At 45.3% G+C, this 27,052-nt stretch overlaps 1 protein-coding gene, 1 long non-coding RNA gene and 1 other non-coding gene across 6 annotated transcripts in view; 2 read left to right on the top strand and 1 right to left on the bottom strand.

The window, feature by feature from the left end:
- On the bottom strand, window positions 1-26,319 carry LOC119947990. Its single transcript, XR_005456609.1, has 3 exons — window positions 26,275-26,319; window positions 22,447-22,561; window positions 1-64 (listed from the first exon to the last, which is right to left on the bottom strand). It is a non-coding gene; the product is annotated as an uncharacterized LOC119947990 (long non-coding RNA).
- The window catches only part of PIP5K1B (phosphatidylinositol-4-phosphate 5-kinase type 1 beta), a 353,976-nt gene continuing 334,738 nt past the window's right edge, over window positions 7,815-27,052 (top strand). For 3 of the 4 annotated variants that reach the window (XR_005456604.1, XM_038769761.1, XM_038769760.1), the window contains exons 1-2: window positions 7,815-7,931; window positions 11,204-11,241. The gene's annotated coding sequence lies outside the window, so the exon portion shown is untranslated. The remainder of the gene's footprint in view (window positions 7,932-11,203; window positions 11,242-27,052) is intronic. The other variant, XR_005456606.1, reaches the window with a different exon arrangement.
- On the top strand, window positions 18,604-18,740 carry LOC119948362. Its single transcript, XR_005456763.1, has one exon. It is a non-coding gene; the product is annotated as a small nucleolar RNA SNORA7 (small nucleolar RNA).

The following is a 27,052-nucleotide window of genomic DNA, read 5'->3' as shown; positions in this document are numbered from 1 at the left end:
CTCACAGATGACCCTCCTGGTGCCGAGAAAGTGAATCCTGACTCCTGAAGAGGACAAATTGAGCCTGAGGAACAAAAGAGAGGAAATAAGGTTAAATAATTGGAAAATAATTATCCATCTGTGATGTTGAGGGAGGAGGCCAAAAACAGTTGCAATGTTCTGAAAAGCATTGCCTTGATCTCTCTGGTGCTTTCCTGAGGAAATTATTCATGGAAGATGCTCTCTGTATTCATTAGGTTAATCTGGGATTGGGTGAATCTGATCATCACCACCATCATCCAAATTGTATTTCGTAGCAGAGGAATTGGAAGGGCAAGAGAATGGTGACCCCAAAGGATTTTTTTTGACCAAACTGATAAATTAGATGTAAGAAAATCACCTGGACTGGATGACATTTACAGAAGGGTTTTGAAAGAAATTGGAAGGGAAGTTACTGAATTACTGGCAGGAGTATATTACCTATCATTACAAATGGCAAAGGAGATTGGCAGATTGCCAGTGAAACGCCCATCTACAAGAATGGTTCCAAAGGTGATCTTGGAAATTATAGATGGTGCATTTCCCTTCTATATGTGGCAAATTAGTAGAATCAATAATTCACTTTAGGATCAGTGAGTGCTTAGAAAATGTTCCAACTGTTACGAGGAATGACAACAGGGTTTATGTAAGGAAAAATTCTCTCTCATTAATTTGCTGGATTTTTCTTGATGGAGTCAAAAAGCATGTGAATAGAGGGAATCCAATCATCATAATATATTTAGATTTTTCAAAAGGCCGATACCAAAGACTGAATAATTATGGAGTCGGAGGGAATATCTGTCATGGATGGAAAACTAGATAAAAAGTGGGAAACAAAGGGCAGGGAGAAATGACTACTCTTCAGGAAGAAGTGTAAATTGTGGGATCTCTAGGGATCAGTGCTTGGATTTGTTTTATTATTATTATTATATTTGTTAAGCACTTACTATGTGGTAGGCACTGTTCTAAGCACTGGGTTAGATACAAGTTAATCAGGTCAGACACAGTCCCTGTTCCACGTGGGCCTGACAAGCCTAAGTAGAGGGACTTGTTTTCCACCTTCATAAATGATCTTGAAGAAGGTGTGTGCCGCTTTATCTCCAAGTTTACAGATAACACAAAACTCTTCTGGATGATGAAATGCCATGCAAATGGGAATAAACAGCATGAAGATTTCATAAAGTTAGGAAGTGAGATGAAAAATTGCAAATGAACTTCAGTGTAAGTGCAAGATAATTCAACAAGAGAAAAGTAATCTGAATTACAACTGACTGATGATGGACTCAGGGCTATCATTCCCTACTCATGAAAGAGATCTCCAAATCACCATTGATTATAGCAATAATAATAATTGTGGTATTTGTTAAGCACTTACCATGTGCCACACACTGTATTAAGAGGTGGGGTAGATGAAAGACCCCTCTCAGGGTGGTACCTACTCTACCAGTTTTGACTATGGGAGGGAGAGTCAAGCAGAGGCATCTCCATTCCATTCTTAGCTTGGACAGTGGCTAGCGAGTGGAAGGCAATCTGCTGCAATTCAAAACTTACCTGTGCTGGGCAGCAGCAGCATGGGAGAGAGTCAAGGGCAGAGACTCATGTTTACTGCGCAGAAGGAGGCAATCCTAAACCACTTCCATATTTTTACCAAGAAAACTCTATGGATCCACTACCAGAATGATTGCAGATGAGGTGGGGCATTCTGGGAGAGGTGTCCATGATGTCGCTATGGGTCGGAGACAACTCAACAGCATAAGAGAAAAGACAAGCTTTTAGTACGATGCTCTGCGCTCAGTAACCACTCAATGAAAGCCATTGATTGATAGAAGGTTTTAGAAGGGGAATGGAGAGATATGGTTTGGTAAAATATGAACAGTGAGGGCATGAACAATTAATTTGAAGAGTGGAGAGCGCATGGTGGGGTGGAGTGGGAGAAGGGGCAGCTAGGTATGAGGCAGCCAGCTGGTGGAGAAACTGATCCTGGCCCCAGTAGGTAGCACCTATGGCCAAGTAGAAAGAGCACAGGCCTGGGGGTTGGAGGACCTGGGTTCTAATCCTGGCTCTGCCAATCACTAGCTGTGTGGCCTTGGGCAAGTGATTTCACTTCTCTGTGCCTCAGTTTCCTCAACTGTAAAATTTGATTCAATACCTGTTCTCCCTCTAACATAAGATTGTGAGCCCCATGAGGAACAGGGACAGTGTCCAACAAATTGACTTGTACCTACCCCCAGCACTTAGAACAGTGTTTGACATGTAGAAAGTGCTTAACAAGTACCATAAAACAAGCAAACAATGAGAATCAATCAGTCAATACCTCAATAGTATTTATTGAGCACTTACTGTGTGCAGAGGACTGTACAAAGAGTTTGGGAGTGTACAGTACAATAGAGTTGGTAGACAGGTTCCCTGCCCATAATCAATAATATTTATTGAGTGCTTACTATGAGCAGAGCACTGTACTAAGCACATGGGAAAGTACGATACAGCAGAATTAGCAGACAGGTTCCCGGCTCGTAACGAGCTTACATTCTAGATGGGGAGACAGACATTAATATGGATAAAAGACATTACTATGAGTGAAGAGTCTAGAAGGGGAGACAGACATTAATATAAATAATTTATGGGTATGTACATAAGTTCTGTGGGGCTGAGGGTGTACCAAATGTCCCAGAGGTACAGATCCAAGTGCATAAATGAATCAGAAGGGAGAGGGAGTCAGGGAAAAGAGGGTGTAATCGGGGAAGGCTTCTTGGAGGAGATGTGACCTCAATAAGGTTTTCAAGGTGGGGAGATTGGCAGTCTGAAGAATATGGACTGGGAAAGGAGTTCCAGGCCAGAGGGAGGACGTGGGAAAGGGGTTGACCATGAGCAAGAGGAGATAATAATAATGGCATTTGTTAAGTGCTTACTATGTGCAAAGCACTGTTCTAAGCACTGGACGAGATCAGGGTACACTGAGAAACCTGGCTTTAGAGGAACACAGTGCACAGGGTGAGCTGTAGTAGGAGATAGGTGATGTAAAGTAGGAAGGGGAGAGCTGATTTAATATGCTTTACAGCCCATGATAAGGAGTTTATTTGATGCAGAGGTGGATGGACAACCACTGGAGGTTCTTGAGAAGTAGAGAGAATGTGGACAGAATGTTTTTTTTCTGTTGTTGTTGTTTGTTTGTTTTAGAAAAATGATCCAGGCAACAAAGTGAAGTATGAACTGGACTGGGGGGAGACAGGAAGCAGGGAGGTCAGCGAGGAGGTAGATGCAGTAATCAAGGCAGGATAGGGTAAATGCTTGGATTAGCATAGTAGCAGTTTGGATGGAGAGGAAAGGACAGATTTTAGCGATGTCATAAAAGTAGAACCGCCAGGATTTGGTGACAGATTGAATATGTAGGTTGAATGAATGAGATGATTTGAGGACAATGTCAAGTTTAGGGGCTTGTGAGAGAGGGAAGATGGTGGTATTGTCTCCAGTGATGGGAAAATAGGGGAAGGACAGGGTTTGGTTGGGAGGATAAGGAAGGTTCAGCCTGGCCCTCTCTCCCTCCAACCCCCATTTCTCCTGTCTCTTCTAATGGGCATCAGTAATCTGTCATTTCAGAATCTAAACAGCTTGCTTAACAGAGCCAAAACTCCTCACCAAGGAATACATTGAATACTTACTCCAAGATTTTGGAGAGAAAAATGACAGTGTGATGCTTTCATCTTTTTAAAAAAATTACAGTGTCAGGAAAGATTTTTCTCAGAAATCTGTTTGTTCTGCAACCATGACCACAGAAAGGAAATAAAAGGGGTGTGACTTCCTTGGAATTTGGTATGCATGTGGTAGACAGTATGTGCTACAAAATGTATTTAATGCATATTGTGCCGTTCTCTCATTAAGAAATATTTAACCAGTCCCTCTACACACCAATTGTTTGGGGGCTCATGTGAGCACCCTCTAGTGGCTACCTAATCATTTCATACTTCTTTCCAAAAAATTGTGTTCTGAGAAACACAGAAAAATGGAGTAGCACAACATCTAGTTCTTGAAATTCAGACAATACTCGATTAGCTGTGATTTCATTGGGACAGGGAGATCTGGGATAAGTGAAATCTGCAGAGAACCCAAACTCTCAGTTCTGTCATTAGTTCCAAACTTTTCCCACTCCAAGGCTTTTACAAGAGCTGCTACTAAGAAGCAACGTTGACTAGTTTCAGTTTTCTCCTCCTTTCTTCTCCCTGCCCCTGCACCCCCTCTGGTGGTGCTGTGAATAAATCGTGAAATAGCCACAAAGCAAAATAATGCTATAAAGGGGAAGAAAAAGAGGTCAAGTCAAATGTCTGGGTGGTTCTTCCACAATGGGTTGGTGCATTTCATGCCACAAAACGTTAATGAGTTGAAACCCTTCAAGATGATGTGATTAAATTAGAGCTTTTTACGGGCTACCAATCCACTGTTTCATAGTTTAAATGACTAAGTCACCTGATCTTCCAAGCAGGGGGTGGCACCAGGGAAGAGGGAGGCGGGACTTTCTGTGAAGCTCTGTAGGAAGAAGAGACTGTCACTCTGGAAGAGGATTGTCCACTATGGCCATGCACACTCTCACAGTTTCTTCCAAAACCCTAAAGTGTGTGTGGGTGAAGGAGGATGCGTGCACACACAGTTTTCACCGCGGTGGCAGCTGGAGCAGGGAAAGTAGGAGAGCATGTTTTCCTCCACTGTCCCGGATCATTAGCCCAGGCCCCAGCATGGTCGCCAGAGCAGGGAAAGCAGGAAAGCACCTGCAGCTCCTCTCCAGACCCCGGACCCTGAGAGTTCGTTGCCACCTGAGATCCGTCATCGTGCGGGGCTCCAGAGCAGCATCCGGGACGGGGAAAGCAGGAAGGGTGAGTTTGTGGGTCCCCTCATGTTTGTGTTCTTTTTATTTTTTTAAAAAAAGACAATGAAAAATAAATCTGGGTTTGACTTTTCTCTTCCGTTTCCTGAATGGGCCCAAGAATTGCTACCCACCCCAATAATCTGCACCAGGCCACTGTCAAGATTGCATCTTATGCCTGGGATGGGGAAGGGCCGCCATTTTGGATCGTGGTTCAACCCTTTCACCTCAGGATTGGTAGAACTGCTAGGCTGCCCAGACAACTCTGTAAGCCAACCACACGCCTCTTATGCAAATTGCACCCCTATCACAGATGGGCAAATCAGCCCTCAAAATATTTGAGGGCAGGCAACACTGGTGAAAGAGTCTAGAGAAAGCTGTGCTCGGGACAGGAAGGTATCCTGATGCCTTTATTCCTACAGTAGAAGAAAGAGAAACCAGATTAAGAAGGATCTTTTCTTTAGCCTCCAAACTGAAGACCTGGCAGAGTAATAATAAATTGCTCATTATCCAGCTATGTGATCAGCAGAAAAAATGCATCGATTGTATTGGAAAGGTTTCTAATTCCCCCAAATCCCTGACCCGATTTGAATATAATACTGTAGAATTTTAGCAGCCCTTTGGCTCCTTTCATTATGATGCCAGAAAACATAACGAGGTAACAAAACAAATCAAGAAAGTTATTCTGTCCTTTGAGAGACAGCCAGTGCCTGGCAGTGACTTGGCATCAAAATGAAGGTGTACAGGGAAATTGTGGCATCCAACTTTCCTTATGGCTGTAAGACCTGGACCTAATACAGATGAGCATGGGCCTTGGAGTCAGAGGACTGGGTTCTAAGCCCACCTCTGCCATTTGCCTGCTGTGTGACCTTGGACATGTCACTTAACTTCTCTGGGCCTCAGTTCCCTTATCTGTAAAATGGGTATTCAAAACCTGGTCTCCTTCCTACTTCGAAGAGGAAGAGATGTGACACTGGCATCCGAGGTCCCATCTCTTCCAAGAGGCCTTCTCCAATTAAGCCCTCTTTTCCTCAGCTCCCTCTGTCTCCTGCATCATCTATGCACTTCAATCTGTAACCTATGGACACTTGATATTCTCCCCACCCCCAATCCCACCGCACTTATGTACGTATCTTTGAATTATATATCGTAAATTACTTATTCATTTTAATGTCTGTCTCCTCCTCTAGACTATAAACTCATTATGGGCAGGGAATGTGACTGCTAATTCTGTTGTAGTGTACTCTCTTAAGCTCTTAGAACAGTGCTCTGCACATAATAAGCACTCAAGAAATATGACTGGTTACAATGTGAGCCCCTTGTGAGATCTGATGATCTTATTTTTTACCCTGGGGCTCAGTTACAGTGCTTGGCGCATAATGGTGAACCAATACCACAATTATTATTCTGCCTCATTCAGTTTCTAATGCAGCTCCACCAATGCCACCTGCATGCAGTAACGTCTAATGGCGAGTCAGGATCACAAATGAGGAGGTGCAGGAATGGAATCAGACACAACAATGCAAGGCTCAACACATCACACTAGCTGGGTGGCACATGTTGGGAAGGAGCATAGTTTGTGGGTAGAGCATGGGCCTGGGAATCAGAAGGTCATGGGTTCTAATCCCATCTCTGCCACTTGTCTGATGTGTGACCTTAGGCAAGTCGCTTCATTTCTCTGTGCCTCAGTTACCTCATCTGTAAAATGGGGATTGAGACTGTGAGCCCTATGTGGGACAGGGACTGTGTCCAACCCAATTTGCTTGTATCCACCCCAGCACTTAATACAGTGTCTGGCACATAATAAGCACTTAACAAATACCATAATTATTATTACTATTATTATTATTACTACATGCAAGGAGCATGGACCACAGAGGGATTGGTACATGTGACTTTTAGACTGTGAGCCCACTGTTGGGTAGGGACTGTCTCTCTATGTTGCCAATTTGTACTTCCCAAGCTCTTAGTACAGTGCTCTGCACATAGTAAGTGCTCTATAAATACGATTGATGATGATGATGATGTGAGGAGAATGGACCACAGCAAGATACCTAAATGGCTATTTTATAAGTGGACAGAATAGGTGCCTTTAAAGACACCATGAAGCAAACCTCAAAGATGTGAACAGTTAGCAGACAGCAGCAGAAGACAAGTAAGACTGGGATTCAGCCATCAGAAATCAGGTGAGCAGAGGCTTTGGAAAGATAAGGCACACACACACACACACACACACACACATACACAGAGCGAGAGAGAGCGAGAGAGAGAGAGAGAGACAGAGAAAGAGAGCATCAGATAAGATGAAGAATGGATTGTCAGTCATACATTAGTCTTACTAGCCACACTTACACACAGGTAAACATTTCACTATCACCATCATCTTCAAACTCAAATGCCAGATGTCTAATTAGAGATGCATTAAGTCTTCCATAACATGTGTGTTCATCATGCATTTCAGCTATATTATTGTTAGGGAATTGGGGAATGCTTTTCTGAATATCCAGCCCATTTGGATACAGAATAATGCGGTGTTGGAAGAAAGAGCTGTGTTCATGTGTGCACTACATGATGCCTTAGTTCTATTTAGTGCTTTTATTGCCAAAGCACTTTCCCATCATTTATCTCAATTTAGTCCTCATAACGCTTCTGCAAGGTAGGGAGGAGGGGTAGGTATTATTAGCCCATTTTGCAGATGGAGAAACTGGGAGTAGGGTGTTTAAGTGACTTGTTCAAGGTCAACCACCAGGCAAGTGTAAAGTGACATTTATAGAAAGGGTTCTTTTTTTGTCATTCTAATTCCAGGTACCCAAGTTAAATACAACCCAGGTTCTGGGAAAGTGTTATAAATAGCAACCAGAGCAAAGAAGTTGCTATGTGTTTACATTTTCATCTTTCTGCAATGCGTTCACTGAATCCTTTCAGGAGCAAAGCACTGGCTGAATATTGATCATTTCTGGCATGGCTGTGAGGAAGGGACAGAGACAGGGAACTGTCTTTTGCTTCGTTGTATGTTCTCTGGCACCTACTGCGACGCTTGGCACTCAGTAAGCACTCAGTAAGTATCACTGATTGATTTGATGATGCATGCTTTATGGGATAGCACAGATACTCTCATTTGGCTACTAAGCACCATGAGACAGGTAAATGTACTTGGGAAGTTCATATAATAAACAGACACATTCCTTGCCTACAATGAGCTTACAGCCTAGAGGGGGAGACAGGCATTAATAAAAATAAATAAATTACAGATATGATAAATAAAAATTACATATATGTCCACCTTCATTAGATTGTCAACACCTCACTGGCAGGCAAGACACCACTTCTCTGTTTTATACTTTCCAAGAGCTTAGTACAGTGCATTTCTACTACCCACAAACACACATTTGGGGTTTCCTTGGTTGAAGCACTAGACATGACCAACTGAAGATCTGGGTATAATCGGGAGTAGAAAAGCCGTAGGTGAAAACAGGTTAAATGGCCTCAATGCAATTCTTGTCAAAATATCACCTTCAAGAAAGGCTTGATAAAATTGGCAGGCACTGATCAGTGGGGCCCTAAGACAAGAATAGCAGGGGTGTTCCTTGTCATCAAGTTGGAGTCCTGATGCTTTTGGACTTCAAGACCTGCTCGAGACTGCAAGTCCTTCATAAGCGGGGGTGGCAGGGCGGAGGAAGATTCCTAGAATTCCTGAAACATTAGCTCTAAATTCAGAGCATTTAGGAAAAACCTCAACTCAGAAACCCTGAGTTTGGTTTTCTGGTGCAAGGAAAGTAGACTTCCTGCAGTTGAAACAGAACTCGGAAAAATCTTTATTTGCCAGAAATAGAGTACAGTACCTGCTACCGGCTTCAGTGCTGCACCTAGATAAAATCACTTGACCTTGATTAAATTTTTAGATGGTACATGAACATTGATCATGAAGGTGAGAAGTAGGAAGGAAGCCATGGGAGTGTTATCTGGACATCTGAATTGGATTTCATCCAGGAAGCAGTATTTAAGAATAGAGTTCTGTTAGCTGAAGCAATCAGTGGGTTGAAGATGCAAAAGAAATTGTGGGCATAGTTCTGTCCAAGAGCCATATTCTCCCAGTCAATAAAGGTTAAAACAAACAAATTTAACTAGAGATGACCTAGAACGTTAATGAATTAAGTGACTGCCCCCTCTAATTGTACCTTCAATGCCACTTAGTTTAAGGAAGAAATGTATTATCCTTCTAGTTATCACTTGACTCCCCCATGTCTGCTTTGCATGCAAAAACAAGAGGTCAATTTTGGGTTGCATTTCTGGAATGAACATACCTTTATTTTAATTATTATTATTATTACCATTATTGTATTTCTTAGGTGCTTACCGTGTGTCAAACACTATTCTAAGTGCTGAGGTAGATACAAGATAGGTTGGACACATTTCTTGATCCACAAGGGGCTTACAGTGTAAGTAGGAGGGAGAATGGACATTGAATCTCCATTTTACAAATGAGGAAACTGAGGCACAGATAAGTGAAGTGACTTGCCCAAGGTCACACAGCAGATAAACAGTAAAGCTGGAATTAGATTCCAGGCCCTCTGACTCCCAGGCCTGTGCTCTTTCCACTAGGTCACACTGGTCCTTTATGTGGGGTTTGGTCTCTAAGTGACAGGTATCGCTGGATTCCATATATGTAGAGCTTATTTCTATTGTTTGCACCCAAACTCAGAGGATGACTAAGTAGTAAGAGGAGTCAGAAGTCTGTCAAATTTTAAAGAACATAAAATAATACCAGTTGTTAGCCCCAGAGGATCTGTGCCGCAAAGCCACGATCAGTCAAACAGTCAGTGATATTTATGGAACATTTACTGTGTGCAGAGCACTTACTAAGCACTTGGAAGAGCACAACAAGGAGCTATCTAGAAGCAGCTAAAAGCAACTTTATTGTTCTCCCCCTCTAGACTGTGAGTTTGTTGTGGGCAGGGAATGTATCTGATGTTATAGCAGCGTGGCTTACTGGCAAGAGCCTGGGTTTGGGAGTCAGAGGTCATGGGTTCTAATCCCGGTTCCTCCACTTGTCTGCTGTGTGACCTTGGGCAAGTCACTTAACTTCTCTGTGCCTCAGTTCCCTCATCTGTAAAATGGGAATTAAGACTGTGAGCCCCACTTGGGACAACCTGATTACCTTGTATATACCCCAGTGCTTGGCACATGAGCCTGTTGCTCGGTAGGGATTGTCTCTATATGTTGCCGAATTGTACTTTCCAAGTGCTTAGTACAGTGCTCTGCGCACAGTAAGTGCTCAATAAATATGATTGAATGAATGAATATCATAATAATTAATAATAATTATATTGTACTCTCCCAAGCGCTTAGTACAGTGCTTTGCACACAGTAAGTGCTCAATAAATATAATTACTACTAATAATAATTATCCAGGAAGGGAAGCAGCATACCCTGAGAAGCAGTAGAAGGCCTAGTGGAAGGAGCACAGACCTGGAAGACAGAACACCTGGATTCTAATCCTAGCTCCACCACTTGTCTGCTGTGTGACCTTGGGCTAGTTACTTCACTTCTCTGGGTCAGTTTCCTTATCTGCAAAATGGGGTTAAATCCTACTCCTCTTACTTAGTCCGGTAGCCCCATATGGGACACGGACTGTGTCCAACATGATTATCTTGTATGTACCCTAGCGCTTAGTACAATGTTTGGCTTAGTACAATGCTTAGTACAATGTTAGAGAAGCAGCGTGGCTCAGTGGAAAGAGCACGGGCTTGGTAGTCGGAGGTCATGTGTTCTAAACCCAGCTTTGCCATTTATCGGCTGTGTGACTTTGGGAAAGTCACTTAACTTCTCTGTGCCTCAGTTATCTCATCTGTAAAATGGAGATTAAGATTATGAGCCCCACATGGGACAACCTGATCACCTTGTATCCCCCCAGCACTTAGAAGAGTGCTTTGCACATAGTAAGTGCTTAACAAATACCATCATTATTATTATTATTATTTGGCACAGAGTGCTTAGCAAGTACCTTTAAAAAAAAGGGTGGGGGGAGAGCACCACATCAGTTGCATGCCTGATGGCTACACCCTCTATAACTAGTGGAGAATGCATATGGATCAGTACCATCTACCCACTAACACTACCCCCCCACCACACACACACAAACACACACACACACACACACACACACTCTCTCTCTCTCTCTCTCTCTCTCTCTCTCTCTCTCTCTCATATCCATTGCTTGCCAGTGTTTCTGTTGGGTGTTTCCACTGAACTGCTCGCCATCCATGTGTTTCAGGGGTGGTTGGTTGGGTTGTGCTGTCTCATGCCAGATCTTCTTCTCTAATCTGTTAGGTGATGTTTCCTTGGGCTGGCCTCTGCCCCTTGACATGGTGAGTTCTTTGTTGCCTCTGTAAGCTTCAAGCAAACCTCGCTCTGCCACAGTCCTTCCCTTATGCTGTAAATCCAGCACCCTCGTACAGAGCCTCGAAGGACTCTAGCTGTCTAAGCACCGGTGCTCCCTAAAGCCCAGCATAGTTACAAACTACAAAGCATAGCAGAGCACATATGCTTGCAAGCTTTGTTAGTGCATACCCCTTCATTCCCACACATTTTATTGCTGTTTCTCTAGCACCCCAGCCTTATATAGCATACATTCCCAATTCTTGTTAGTGCTTACACTGCCAAGCATTGGGGTGGATGAAAAATAATCGGGTCATACACTAGTCGCTTTCCCACATAATGATAATAATTATGGTTTTTGTTAAGCGCTTATTAGGTTCCAGGCACTGTTCTAAGCACTGGGGTAGATATAAGATAATTGGGTCGGGCACAGTCCCTGTTCCACACAGGGCTCACAGTCTTAATCCCCATTTTACAGACGAGGGGACTGAGGCACAGAGAAATAAAGTGACCTGCCGAAGGTCACACAGCAGACAAGTGTCGGAGCCGGGATTGGAACCCGTGACCTTCTGACTCCCAGGCCCATGCTCTATCCACTAGGCCATGCTGCTTGGATGACAGTCTAAGGAGGAGGGGGAGCAGATGCTGAATCACTATCTTACAGATGAGGAAACTGAGGTACAATGTAGTTAGTGGTTGGCCCAAGATCACAGAGCCTGCAAGTGGCAGAGCCGGGATTAGAATGCAGGTCTTTTGACTCCAGTCTCGGCACAGAGCAAGTTCTCAATAAATCCCATGAATTAATTGATTTGGTGTTCCCCTCTGCAGCTTGCCTAACACTTGAGTAGAGAATTGCCTTCTCAAGTAGGAATGCGAGGCTTATCCGAGTTCAGCGCTTAGAACAGTGCTTTGCACATAGTAAGCGCTTAACAAATGCCATCAACAACATACTCTGCGTTGGGAAGTTATTCCTGCCGGCCTCTCGAAGAGTTGTGCTTGAAAGGAACTTTGCCTCCATTATCAAATGATCATCTCTTGGGAACAATGTAAAACCATTACTGTCATTGACTAATAATTAATTGGGAAGCAGGTGAAATGATTATGCTGAGTCATAAATGTAGTAATGGGTGCATTGCTGTGGGCTTAGATATTTATTTAGCAAAATTGAAACCATTGCATAAAGCAGCCTGGCCACTTTGGCTTGGAGACCTCATAATTTTCAGGTTGTCTCTTAAAATTCCCAGTTCTGTACTTGTTCCAGGGAGAGAGAAAATATAACACTATGTGGCTTTCTCACTGTATCTGAGTTGTCTAGCCAAAACAACCAGAAAATGGGGGAGGGGGCCTTCTATAAAACTCTTTCTCCATACAGTTTCTCTATATGCTAACAATACTCAAGAGTTTCAGATTAGATTTTGAACAAAATTTGGATTTACTTCATCCTTTCTTATTCCTGAGTGCCCTATGTATTTCTTCTCCTGTGTGTATGTAAAACAAATGAACTTAGATCCATTTTGTGGGTCATGTTGTTCATACAGGGATTTGAAGCTAAATGGCTCAAATGCATTAGAACAATCATAAAGGTGATGCAGAACAGGATGCATGGCACTAGCTAGTTGAGTTTGGTATAGTTTTACTAGGGATGTTTCAATGTGGCCTAGTGGAAAAAGCACAGACTTGGAATTCAGAAGTTCCAATCCCAGCTCTGCCATTGGCCTGCTGTGTGTATGACCTTGGGAAAGCACCCCTCTGTGCTTCCATTTCCTCATCTGTAAAATGGGGATTCAATACTTGTTCTCCCTCCACCTTAGACTGAGATCTCCATATGGGTCAGGGATGATGTTGGGCCTGATTATTCTGTATCTGCCCCAGCACTTAATAAAGTACTTTTTTATGGTATTTGCACTATGTGCCAAAACACTTTTCTAAGCTCTGGGGTAGATGAGGCAACTGAGGCCCAGAGAAGTGAAGTGACTTGCCCAAGGTCACACGGCAGACAAGTGGCAGAGCTGGGATTAGAACCAAGATCTTCCTCATTCGTAGGCCTGTGCTCTATCCACTAGCCACACTGCTTCCCATTTGGCACATAGAAGCTGCTTAGCCACATGTCTGCTGCATGACCTTGGGCAAGTCACTTCACTTCTCTGGACCTCAGATACCTCATCTGTAAAATGGGGATTGAGACTGTGAGCCCCACACGGGACTGGGGCTGTGTCCAACTCCATTTGCTTGTATCCACTGCTTAGGACAGTGCCTTTTACACAGTAAGCACTTAACAAATACTATTATTATTATTATTATTATTATTATTATCATCATTATTATTATCATTATTATTATTATTAGGGAGGTTGATGGAAAACAGAAGCAAAACCATTTCAAAAGATGGGGTCCCTTTAGAGATCCATGGTGGAGTTTTACAGCCATCACTCATTGTGCATCCATCCAAATTAGGTAATATCAGATTGTGCTTGCATCATTACTCCCAATCTATCATTCATTCATTCAATTGTATTTATTGAGCATTTACTGTGTGCAGAGCGCTGTACTAAGTGCTAGGGAAGTACAAATCGGCAAGATATAGAGACGGTCCCTACAATCATATGTATCGAGCTCTTTCTGTATGCAGAGCACTGTACTAAGAACTTGGGAGAGTATAACACAACAGAGTTGGTAGACACTTTCCCTGCCCACAACAAGCTTGCAGTCTAGAGCAGGAGACATCACTCCTCAGTGGTATCACTAATGAAGATGAACAGCAGCTTCCTTGGATACAGATTGGAAAGGGAAGAAATAGCATTCCCACCCTCTGCAGCATTGAGGTTGGGTGGGAGAGCTTCAGTTTAAGCAGTGGGAGGCCAGCCACTGAAGTTATGTGAGGTACAGGTTTCTATTGCTTTCAGCACCCTCCCTTTGTTGAATCTTCTGCCCAAGGGGCTAGGTTGGTGAAATTTGCCCAGGATGTAAGATGCAAGAAGGATTCAAGTTGCCGGTGGTGTTACCAGTAACTCCAGCCCAACTCCCAAGCCAGAACAACTGCTTCATTGAAGCAGTTTGAAGCCCACATTATTCGCCTCTACCACCCCCTCCAGATTCTTGTAGCCATCATCTACCGCCCCCCCCCCCCCCCGCCGTCCCCACCTCCAACTTCTTTAGCGATTTTGACCCCTTTCTCACCTTCCTTCTCTCCTTTTCCATGCCCACTCTGATCCTCGGAGACTTCAACATCCACATGGATATCCCTGGTGACTCCTCTGCCGTCCGCCTTCTATCTCTCCTTGACGCTGCCAACCTCTTGCTCCACCCCACCTCTCCCACTCACCAACTTGGTCATACCCTCGACCTCATCATCTCCTACTGCTGCACTGTGTCCACCCTCACCAACTCTGAAATCCCTCTCTCTGATTATAATCTTCTCACCTGCCTCCTCACTCACACTCCTTTCCCCTGTAAATCCATATTACTCCCTCACAGAGATCTCCGCTCTCTTGACCCCATCCATCTTTCTGAGCGCCTCACACCCCACCTCGCCTCCCTCTCCTCTCTACCCAATCTTGATGATCAGATTACTGCTCTCAACTCTACCCTTTCTACTCAGCTAGACTCACTCGCTCCCCTTTCCCTTCGCCGCTCTCGTACCACTAACCCACTGCCCTGGATCACTGCCACTGTCCGCCTCCTTTGCTCTTATGCTCGAGCTGCCGAACGCTGCTGGCGAAAGTCTGAACACCATGCCAACCTCGTTCACTTCAGGTTTATCCTTTCCTGCCTTAACTCAGCCCTCTCCTCTGCCAGACAAAACTATTTCTCCTCCCTTATTGACATCCATGCCCATCATCCCCGTCAGCTCTTCCATACATTCAACTCCCTTCTCAGGCCCCCGGTTCCTCCCCCTCCTCCTTCCCTCATTCCCAATGATCTGGCCTCCTACTTCATTAATAAAATTAAATCCATCAGGTCTGACCTCCCCAAAGTCACTCCCCCCCCTTCTCCAACCCCCCAGCTCTCAACACTCTCTGCTACTCTCCCATCCTTCCCAGCAGTATCCTCAGAGGAGCTCTCCTCCCTCCTCTCAAGTGCTACTCCGGCCACCTGTGCTTCTGACCCCATTCCCTCTCATCTCATGAAATCTCTCGCTCCGTCCCTTCTCCCCTCCTTAAATTCCATCTTCAACCGCCCACCCCACTGGTTCCTTCCCCTCTGCCTTCAAACATGCCCATGTCTCTCCCATCCTAAAAAAACCCTCTCTTGACCCCACCTCACCTTCTAGTTATCGCCCCATCTCCCTCCTACCATTCCTTTCCAAACTCCTTGAACAAGTCATCTACACGCGCTGCCTCGAATTCCCCAACACCAACTCTCTCCTCGACCCCCTCCAGTCTGGCTTCCGTCCCCTACATTTCACGGAAACTGCCCTCTCAAAGGTCACCAATGACCTCCTGCTTGCCAAATCCAACGGCTCATACTCTATCCTAATCCTCCTCGACCTCTCAGCTGCCTTTGACACTGTGGACCACCCCCTTCTCCTCAACACGCTATCCAACCTTGGCTTCACAGACTCCGTCCTCTCCTGGTTCTCCTCTTATCTCTCCGGTCGTTCATTCTCAGTCTCTTTTGCAGGCTCCTCCTCCCCCTCCCATCCCCTTACTGTGGGGGTTCCTCAAGGTTCAGTTCTTGGTCCCCTTCTGTTCTCGATCTACACTCACTCCCTTGGTGACCTCGTTCACTCCCACGGCTTCAACTATCATCTCTACGCTGATGACACTCAAATCTATACCTCTGCCCCTGCTCTCTCCCTCTCCCTCGAGGCTCGCATCTCCTCCTGCCTTCAGGACATCTTCATCTGGATGTCTGCCCGCCACCTAAAACTCAACATGTCCAAGACTGAACTCCTTGTCTTCCCTCCCAAACCCTGCCCTCTTCCTGACTTTCCCATCACTGTTGACGGCACTACCATCCTTCCCGTCTCACAGGCCCACAAACTTGATGTCATCCTCGACTCCGCTCTCTCGTTCACCCCTCACATCCAAGCCATCACCAAAATCTGCCGGTCTCAGCTCCGCAACATTGCCAAGATCCACCCTTTCCTCTCCATCCAAACCACTACCCTGCTCATTCAAGCTCTCATCCTATCCCATCTGGACTACTGTATCAGCCTCCTCTCCGATATCCCATCCTCCTGTCTCTCCCCACTTCAATCCATACTTCACGCCGCTGCCTGGATTGTCTTTGTCCAGAAATGCTCTGGGCATGTTACTCCCCTCCTCAAAAATCTCCAGTGGCTACCAGTCATTCTGCGCATCAGGCAGAAACTCCTCACCCTCGGCTTCAAGGCTCTCCATCACCTCGCCCCCTCCTACCTCACCTCCCTTCTCTCCTTCTACAGCCCAGCCCGCACCCTCTGCTCCTCTGCCGCTTATCTCCTCACCATGCCCCGTTCTCGCCTGTCCCGCCGTCGACCCCCGGCCCACATCATCCCCCTGGCCTGGAATGCCCTCCCTCCCAACATCCGCCAAGCTAGCTCTCTTCCTCCCTTCAAGGCCCTACTGAGAGCTCACCTCCTCCAGGACGCCTTCCCGGACTGAGCCCCCTCCTTCCTCTCCCCTTGTCCCCCTCTCCATCCCCCCATCTTACCTCCTTCCCTTCCCCACAGCACCTGTATATATGTATATATGTTTGTACATATTTATTACTCTATTCATTTGTTTATTTTACTTGTACATATCTATTCTGTTTATTTTATTTTGTTAATATGTTTGGTTTTGTTCTCTGTCTCCCCCTTCTAGACTGTGGGCCCACTGTTGGGTAGGGACCGTCTCTATATGTTGCCAACTTGTACTTCCCAAGCGCTTAGTACAGTGCTCTGCACAAAGTAAGCACTCAATAAATACGATTGATTGATTGATTCATTGTAGATCTGTAGAAAATAACCTAACCTATATGAAACAGCTGAACTGCACTGCACTACTCAGGCATTTTTGACAGCACAATAACCAACAGAAAAATAGATGCATGCAATGATGCTCAAGAACGTTATTAACACTAATAGTTACTCTCTTAACACAGCCACGTCTGAAGTGTTGTCATGTTATTTGCAACGTTTTTAAGCCCATGAGATGAGCAGTATTGGGGGAAATCTGAAAAACAGATTTCTCAACAATGACTACATTTGCAGACACAAACTGAAATAGTACAGCTCTGTTGTGTAAAGGCAATTATTTCTCTCTGCAAAGCTTTCTTCCCGTCACTCAACAACAGCATTCCCTTTCTTTTGTTGTTGTTCAAAGTTTGATTTTTAGCTGAAGGGATGATTTGCTAATGAAGATTGATGCCTGCACAATTTGATTGCCTTAACCCTCTGAGTTAAATTAGACATGTGCATATTATGCAAGGAAAGTTTCTAGGCAGACATCTTGGAGGCAATTACATTCCTGGATGAACATTTGGTGAAGTGGTTCACGGTAGTTCTGGAAACATTCTCCCTTGCTGCTATTTTTATTGGATGTACCAGCTATCTCTAGCTGTTGTGTTTCTGGAATTTTTCTGTTTTATTAGGCTTCTAACATTGTAACCTATGGTTTTTCACTTATATTGGAGTTTTCTGATCTTTGTTTAGGTTGTTGTAATCATTTAAAGCACAAAAATAGAATTAAACCTTTTGAACTTTTTTTCATTTGAAAATATAAAATGTTGAAGAAGCAGGCAGAAGTGACTCTGACTTTTCTCTTAAGATGTTCAGAACCAGAGCTTCTCAATTCAGGTACAAGACATTTGCAGCAAGGGTTGACTCACTGTTCTTACAGTTGTCAGTGCCCTCCTAATCAATCCAAGGTAGTTACTGAGCGCTTACTGTGTGCAGAGGACTGTTCTAAGCATTTGGCAGAGTACGATACAGCACAATCGGTAGATATGTTCCCTGACCGCAACGAGCTCCTAGTGGCCCAAGCAATGGGGAGAAAAAGATCTGTACTACTGTACTCTCCCAATTGCTTAGAACAGTGCTCAGAAATTCAAGAAGTCAAAGGGAAGGGTTTCTAGTTTGGGAATTTGACCTCTTGAATTTCTTTTATCCAAAGCAGCGAGAAGCAGCATGGCTCAGTGGAAGGAGCCTGGGCTTTGGAGTCAGAGGTCATGGGTTCAAATCCCGGCTCCATCAACTGTCAGCTGTGTGACTTTGGGCAAGTCACTTAACTTCTCTGTGCCTCAGTGACCTCATCTGTAAAATGGGGATTAAAACTGTGAGCCCCCCGTGGGACAACCTGATCACCTTGTAACCTCCCCAGTGCTTAGAACAGTGCTTTGTGCATAGTAAGCGCTTAACAAATACCATCATCATCATCAAAGGGCTGGCACCCCTCTCAGGTTGCACCTGGAGATTTTCCAGTACTCTACCAGTCTCGGCTATGGGAGGGAGAGTCAAGCAGAGGCCTATCCATTCCATTCCTAGCTTGGGCAGTGGCTAGCGAGTGGAAGGCAATCCGCTACAAGTCAAAATTCACCCATGCTGGGCAGCAGTGGCATGGGAACAAGTCGAGGGTGGAGACTCGAGTTTACTGTGCGGAAGGTGGCAATTGTAAACCACTTCCGTATTTTTACCAAGAAAATGCTATGGATCCACTACCAGAATGACTGCAGGTGGAGAACAGGGCATTCTGGGAGAGATGTGTCTGTGGGGTCGCTATGCATCAGAAACGACTCGATGGCATAAGACAAAACAAGGGCTGGCATCCTTTTAGATCATCTTTTCCTCTCCATCCCAACCGCTACCCTGCTCATTCAAGCTCTCATCCTATCCCGTCTGGACTACTGCACTAGCCTTCTCTCTGATCTCCCATCCTCGTGTCTCTCTCCACTTCAATCCATACTTCATGCTGCTGCCTGGATTATCTTTGTCCAGAAACGCTCTGGGCATATCACTCCCCTCCTCAAAAATCTCCAGTGGCTACCAATCAATCTGCGCATCAGGCAGAAACTCCTCACCCTGGGCTTCAAGGCTCTCCATCACCTCACCCCCTCCTACCTCACCTCCCTTCTCTCCTTCTACAGCCCAGTCCGCACCCTCCGCTCCTCCACCGCTGATCTCCTCACCGTACCACGCTCTCGCCTGTCCCGCCATCGACCCCCGGCCCACGTCATCCCCCGGGCCTGGAATGCCCTCCCTCTGCCCATCCGCCAAGCTAGCTCTCTTCCTCCCTTCAAGGCCCTGCTGAGCGCTCACCTCCTCCAGGAGGCCTTCCCAGACTGAGCCCCTTCCTTCCTCTCCCCCTCGTCCCCCTCTCCATCCCCCCCATCTTACCTCCTTCCCTTCCCTACAGCACCTGTATATATGTATATGTTTGTACATATTTTTTACTCTATTTATTTATTTATTTATTTATTTGTACATATCTATTCTATTTATTTTATTTTGTTAGTATGTTTGGTTTTGTTCTCTGTCTCCCCCTTTTAGACTGTGAGCCCACTGTTGGATAGGGACTGTCTCTATATGTTGCCAATTTGTACTTCCCAAGCGCTTAGTACAGTGCTCTGCACATAGTAAGCACTCAATAAATACGATTGATGATGATGATGATCTTTTACCTCAATAGCTGTTTTCAGGTCTGATCGTCTCCTGTGCTGGTGGAGACAGTGGGGAGTGAAGGCAAGGAAAGAGATGTTGGGCTTCAAGATGGGAAACAAGCAGGAAAGTCCACAGCCCTGGGAACAATTCAGGGGGACGGGGGCAGAAAGGTGGGTACAGGGAGAGCTGGACCACTGTGATTGAGGGGTGGCCAAGGGCAGGGCCCTCTGGGGCTGATAGCCTCAGCAGTGAGACAGCTCAGGCCAGGGAGCCGCAGTGAAGAAGAGGCTCCTTAGTGATCTCTGAAGAGAAAAACTAGATGTAAAGGATTTGGTGTTAAAAATGGGTAAAAAAAAAAAATCCCAGCAGCATGGAAACCAAGATGGAAGGGAGCAGAAAGAAGCCCCACATTGCTGAGTATTGACTGAGTAGAGGAAATTATATTAAGTACTTGAGGATCCCTGCCCTCAAGGGGGTTGTAGTCAGATGGGGGAGGCAATAGGGAAGCAGCATGGCCTAGTGGAAAGAGCACGGGCCTGGGAGTCAGAGGACCTGGGTTCTAATCCCAGCTCCATCATTTGCCTGCTGTGTGACCTTGAGCAAGTCACTTAACTTCTCTCTTCCTTGGTTCCCTCATTTGCAAAATGGGAACTCAATCTCTGTTCTCCCTCCTCCTTACTGTGAGCCCCATGTGGGACCTGATTATCTTGCATCTACCCTAGCACTTGGCACGTAGTAAGTTCTTAACAAATACCATTATCATTATTATTATTATTATTATTAGACATAATTGACAAATATACAAAATTTAAGAACGGTAGAATAGATGTCAATAAGAAACACAAGTGAATGAATAAACAGATAGATGCATGGAAGCAGCATGGCCTGGGAGTGAGAGCATTTGGGTCTTAATCTCAGTTTGTCTGCTTTATGATCTTGGGCAAGTCACTTAACTTCTCTGGTCCTCAGTTTCCTCATCTGAAAACTGGGGATTCAGGGCCTATTCTTCCTCCTATTTAGCCTGTGAGCCTTTTGTGGGACTTGGCCAGTGTCCAAACTGATTAATTTGTATCTACCCCAGTGCTCATTATAGTGCTAGGCACATAGAAAGTGCTTAATTAATACCACGATTACTAGCTACCTCAGTGCTTCACACAGTGCTTAGCACATAGCAAGCATTAAACAAATTCCGCTGTTAATATTATTATCATTATTATTATTCTTATTAGTGTGGAAGTGACTGAAGGGATGATATTGACATTTAGTTAATCAGGGAGCCGAAAACCAAGAGAGATAGGGTTTTATCACTAAAAATAAGTCACAAATCCCTCTAGAGTGGTGAGCATAACCTGGAGGAAGGTGGTACTGACCAGGCATCCTGCAGTTAGATTGGAGGGGGGTGGGAGTGTCACATTACTCATCTCACCACCTGAATCACATAAGGCATTCATTAGGGTCCCACTTTTGGTCGTGAGGGGCTAGGCAGGAAGCCTTCAGCTCTGGTGGCCAAGATGGCAGCAACAAGTAGAGGCTATTGCTCCTCTTCCAACTTCTTCTTCCCCCTTTTGTCCCCCCCCACCCCCCCGCATTGTCATGGCTAAATTGACTCTTCTTGGGATTGTGCATACTGGGAGTGTTCTATGTAACCAGAACCACTCCATCAGGCTTTGTCATTTTCACCTTTTATTCACTCCACCCTCAGCCCCACAGCACTTATGTACCTATCTGTAATTTATTTATTTTAATGTCTGTCTCCCCATCTAGACCGTAAGCTCGTTTTGAGCAGGGAATGTACCTACCAACTCTGTATTGTACAGGGCTCTACACACTGTACATGCTCAATACAATTGATTGATAGATTGACTTGTACTAGGGCAGGTCATTTCAGTTGGGGGGTCTTCCTGAGTTGCTGCTCCTTCTGCCCCAGTGGTGGTTCAGGGGCAGCTCTGTCCAGTATAGACCAGTTCAGCCAGAGCTTCTGCCAGCATCAACATCCCCCAAAACTGGGTAGAAGCCACAGCAACCTGTCAGCCACCACAGCAACCTGTCAGCCACCCTGGCTTAAAGGTCCACCCAGAGCAGAGCTGTTGGCAAGTTCACTTAGACAAGGAGAAGAAATTTGAAGCAGACAAATGGTGAGAAATAGAGCTGTAGTTACAGGAAGGGGATAAGGAAAGGCAGAGGATAAGGAAAAAGAGGCCCCCATGAGTGGGAAACTCTGAGCCTGAGATTAGTAAGAGGACACAGAGAGGGAGAGAAAAATATCCAGAACAAAACAGAGCATGACAAAAGTGTTTGGAAAGGACAGCAAATCAATCAATCAATCAATCGTATTTATTGAGCGCTTACTGTGTGCAGAGCACTGTACTAAGCACTTGGGAAGTACAAGTTGGCAACATATAGAGACAGTCCCTACCCAACAGTGGGCTCACAGTCTAAAAGACAGTGGGCTCACAGTCTAAAAGATAAACATGGATAGTGGGAATCTGAAAGACAGAAGTGCTGAAATATCACAAATGTTTCCCAGATGTCAGCTAGTATCTAACATAGTGTTCTGAAACCAAGCTGAGTTTGGGGGCCATTTTTATCACTAATGAACAAAGTCGTGCCTTCAAAGCGTAATATAAGTACTCACACACAAATACTCTGGGAACTGTGTGCTGGGGACCGATGCATTTCATTTTCTTCCCTTCCCTTCTTCTCTGGCTCAAATGACAGAAAAGGGTGTGGAGACCAGCAGAAGATATTCACTACAAGAGAAAAAGCAAGAAATTTATGTTTGGTTTTTGCCCTCCCCTTGTATATCCTCTTCTGTCTTTTGGTTAGTCAGAAGCAGGAATTCCCTGTCTTTCTTTTCACCTCTCTGTGACTGGATCCACGAGCGTGACTGTCTCAGAGAGAATCTCTCGCACACTGCAGCCACAAAAATACAGTCAGGCACCTTTTCTGGCCCCTCGCTATTTGGGTGAGCTTTGCTCAGACAACAATGACTAAGAGGGGAAAGATAGGCCCTACCGCCACCAGCACATGAGCTTGTGTTCTTTTGGCAGTAGCGATGGTGGCTTGTGTGGAGTCATCTGCACTCACCCAATCCCCCAGCTCTCAGTGGCATGCCTTGTGTGACATCTGGGAGGGGGAAGGGTGGGTGCAGTCTGTGGTCACAGAGCAGAACGACTCCGAGCCCCCCACAGCAGCAGACACCATGTGCCCAGCCTGACCCGTTCGATAAGTCAGGATCGAGCACAACACTCGCACTGGCTGAGTAAGGGTTGAGAGATTATTTTCCCATTTCTTGTAAAAATCACTGGAAAAGCCAAAACGACAAAGCCCACAAAGACCAACAAGAGCAACAACAAAAATCGAGGGTTATCCTTTGCAGGCGTCTGACTGCGAACCTCCCTCAGAAGCTCACGCTCTGAGGAGGAAAGACTCTCTGAGGAATGAGGGGCATCCAGGTCCTGTCTCCACAACCCATCCTTCATCAGGCCATCCAACGTTCACCAAAGGTTGGACTACGGACTGGCCGGGTGTGGAGTCAGTAAGCAACAAACACCACCCTGCTTGGAGGGCGATGAATTCTCATCAGCTTATGGTGCTCTGGGTCAGAGTGGGTACAATATAGAAGTGATACTTAGAGATGTGGTGAGCCCACAGCAAGCTGCCTTTTTAGTGACTGTGATCCCCTGAACAACAAGGAAGAGACTGGTGAAGGCAATGATGGGCTCTATCTGAGGCAGGTGATTGCTGGTCTGTGGGGGCGGAGCATGGAGGGAGGATGGGCTTTCTCTCCTTGTCCTACCCAGTAACGGGTCTGGACCAATCAATGACTGCTACGTCAAACCACAGCTGCGAGGCCTAAGACAGGAGAGCAGCATGCAGACAGAGGCACACAGAAGCACCGGCAACAGAAGCAGCACAGAGAAGCAAACTCTGGAGCAGCAGGAGAGCAGCACTCAAAGGCAGCAGAAGGTAGCAGCACTTGGAAGCAGAAAGAAGAAGTATTGGCAGAACGGGCTTCTTTGCCCACAGACTGGTATTGGACCCCTGGTGGAATGAGTGAGAGAGAGAGAGAGAGAGTGTGTGTGTGTGTGTGTGTGACTCCCTTGCACGTTGGTAAAACTAAGTAAAAAAAAAAAAACTTTCCACAGTAACCCTGCTGATCAGAGTTGTGGTTTGAACTCTACTATGTCTCACCGAGGCTCCCCCGGTCCAGGAAGGTCCTGGTTGGTACGAACCAGGGGCTCGCGATGGGAGAGAGTGAAGGAGCAAGTTGGAAAGTGGTGAAATCCCACATTCAACACATCTCCAAGATGTCTTCCCTAATTAAGCCCACTTTCCCCAATGCTCTCTCCCTCTGCACTTGGCATTCACCCCACCCTCAGCCCCACAGCACTTAGATACATATTTGTAATTTATTTACATTAATCAATCAATCAATCGTATTTATTTAGCGCTTACTGTATGCAGAGCACTGTACTAAGCGCTTGGGAAGTACAAGTTGGCAACATGTAGAGACAGTCCCTACCCAACAGTGGGCTCACAGTCTAGAAGGGGGAGACAGAGAACAAAATCAAACATATTAACAAAATAAAATAAATAGAATAGATATGTACAAGTAAAATCAATCAATCAATCAATCGTATTTATTGAGTGCTTACTGTGTGCAGAGCACTGTACTAGGCACTTGGGAAGTACAAGTTGGCAACATATAGAGACAGTCCCTACCCAACAGTGGGCTCACAGTCTAAAAGGGGGAGACAGAGAACAAAACCAAACATACTAACAAAATAAAATAAATAGAATAGATATGTACAAGTAAAATAAATAAATAAATAGAGTAATAAATATGTACAAACATATATACATATATACAGGTGCTGTGGGGAAGGGAAGGAGGTAAGATGAGGGGGATGGAGAGGGGGACGAGGGGGAGAGGAAGGAGGGGGCTCATGTACAAGCATATATACATATATACAGGTGCTGTGGGGAAGGGAAGGAGGTAAGACGGGGAGATGGAGAGGGGGGTGAGGGGGAGAGGAAGGAGGGGGCTCAGTCTGGGAAGACCTCCTGGAGGAGGTGAGCTCTCAGTAGGGCCTTGAAGGGAGGAAGAGAGCTAGCTTGGTGGATAGGCAGAGGGAGGGCATTCCAGGCCTGGGGGATGACGTGGGCCAGGAGTCGACAGCGGGACAGGCGAGAACGAGGCACGGTGAGATTAGCGGCAGAGGAGCGGAGGGTGTGGGCTGGGCTGTAGAAGGAGAGAAGGGAGGTGAGGTAGGAGGGGGTGAAGTGATGGAGAGCCTCCCCTCCTCTAGACTCTAAGCTCATTGTGGGCAATTCTGTTGTATTCTCCCAAGTGTTTAGTACAGTGATCTGCACACAGTAAGCACTCAATAAAGACAATGGGTTGATTGATTAATCTACATCAGCCAGGAAGCCAGGAGAAAGGGGGGCCCTGATTCCAAAGAAGTTGCATTTTGGGAGGGTTGGGCCAGTGGAAAGAAACATAAAAAGAGAGACATGTTATCAATCACACTTTGCTCAGGTGAAACACCCCAGTACTGAGGGGCTGCCTAAAGTGCATGGATAATAGGACCCTCTCCTTAGCTCATTTTGTGGGTTTTGGGAGATCAAGAATTAGCATGATGGTGCTTTGCTGACACCCTGACCAAGAGCCTAGCTGAAGCCCCCAGCATCTTAGAAACCCTGCACATTTGTTTACTTTATTGGTACTTTCCCTGGGTACTGTAAGTCAGCAAAGAGCCCACCAAAATACCAAATTAACTATGGTGTTTAAGGGACGATCTTCATAAGGTAACCAGTGACTCCAATAAGTCAAATGGCAAAGAGCCGCTGTGATGTGATAAGGTAAAGACTATTGATTAATTCTTAGCGTGCCTTTTTTTTTCAAGAAGTGTCTTCTTTGTTATTTTGAGAAAGGTTTTTGTCTTTTCAGCCATTCCATCGATATCCTTCAGGATCAAATGGGTTCCAGGGCAAGCTCAAAATTCAATAATTGCCAGTGAGGAGAGCTTAAGAGTGGAGCATTTTTCAAGGTGGTGGCATGTTTGGCAATGAAGTGATATTGCTGTGCCGAAGAGTTTCAGGGCTTCTTGTGAAAAACATCAGATTTTTCTGGACGGTGATATACAGCAGCTCTATTATTGTTCCAAAATGAGAGCAAAAGCCCCAGGGCTATCAGCCGAGACCTACTGTTTTCCCACAGAGGGTTTATTGGCATGACATGTACAAGAGGGCCTCGGAAAGATGCAGGGTGGCCATAATTCAGGCAATTGGCATTTTGTTAGGAGGGTTGAATGCAGATGGCAAAATTTGAAAAAAGATTTGTTTTCCTTGTGTGGAAAGTTGTAGTGCCTTCGCTGCAGGTGTTTTCAGCCATATGGGTAGATTTGGAGTTTAGGCCTGCCAAGAATGTTAAGAGCCTGAAACTAATTAAAACACTTACCTGAATTCTGTAGCAAGGGAGTGAAGAACTCTGGACCTAGCCTAGGAATAACAGCAATTTCAGTTTATGAAGGTGTAATTACATCTATTAACCTCTTGCTCACCACATCCTGCTCACACCCCAAGGCCACCACACCTTTTTGAACACCTGCCTAGTGCAGCACCAGGCGTTACTTAATCTCTTGCCTACAGCCATCTGAAGTTCCAAGTCGAAGAACAAACAGTGCATTGTTCTTCAGTACAGACACAGCAGTTTCAAGGTACTTAGGAGGTTATATCTTTTATCTGATCATAAAAGGGGCGGTGTTACTTATGTTGAAAAAAATATCTGGGATTCCCTAAGACTGCTCTGGGCCAGACAATCCTCAGAATGTTAAATTCACCCCAAATTCTGAATTGGAACTGGCATAGAGAGAGACACAGAGATGTCATCCACACACATACACACACACATACACACGCACACATATGCAAAGAGAGAGAGAACATGAAAATCAATCAGTCGATCATTGAAATTTATGGAGTACTAATGGAGTGACCAGTGGCCCAGCAGGATTGATGGATGGAGCAACATGGCCCAGTGGAAAAAGCAGGGTTCTGGGAGTCAGGGGAACCTGGGTTCTAATTTGAACTCCACCACTTGCCTACTGCGTCACCTTGGGCTAGTCACTTAACTTCTCAGTTTCCTCATCTGTAAAATGGGGATTGAATATCTGTTCTTTTAGACTGTGAGCCTGTTGTTGGGTAAGGATTGTCTCTGTTGCCAAATTGTACTTTCC

Source organism: Tachyglossus aculeatus, chromosome X4, assembly GCF_015852505.1.
Source record: "Tachyglossus aculeatus isolate mTacAcu1 chromosome X4, mTacAcu1.pri, whole genome shotgun sequence".
NCBI lineage: Eukaryota > Metazoa > Chordata > Mammalia > Monotremata > Tachyglossidae > Tachyglossus > Tachyglossus aculeatus.
This window is presented reverse-complemented; position numbering and strand designations above follow the sequence as displayed.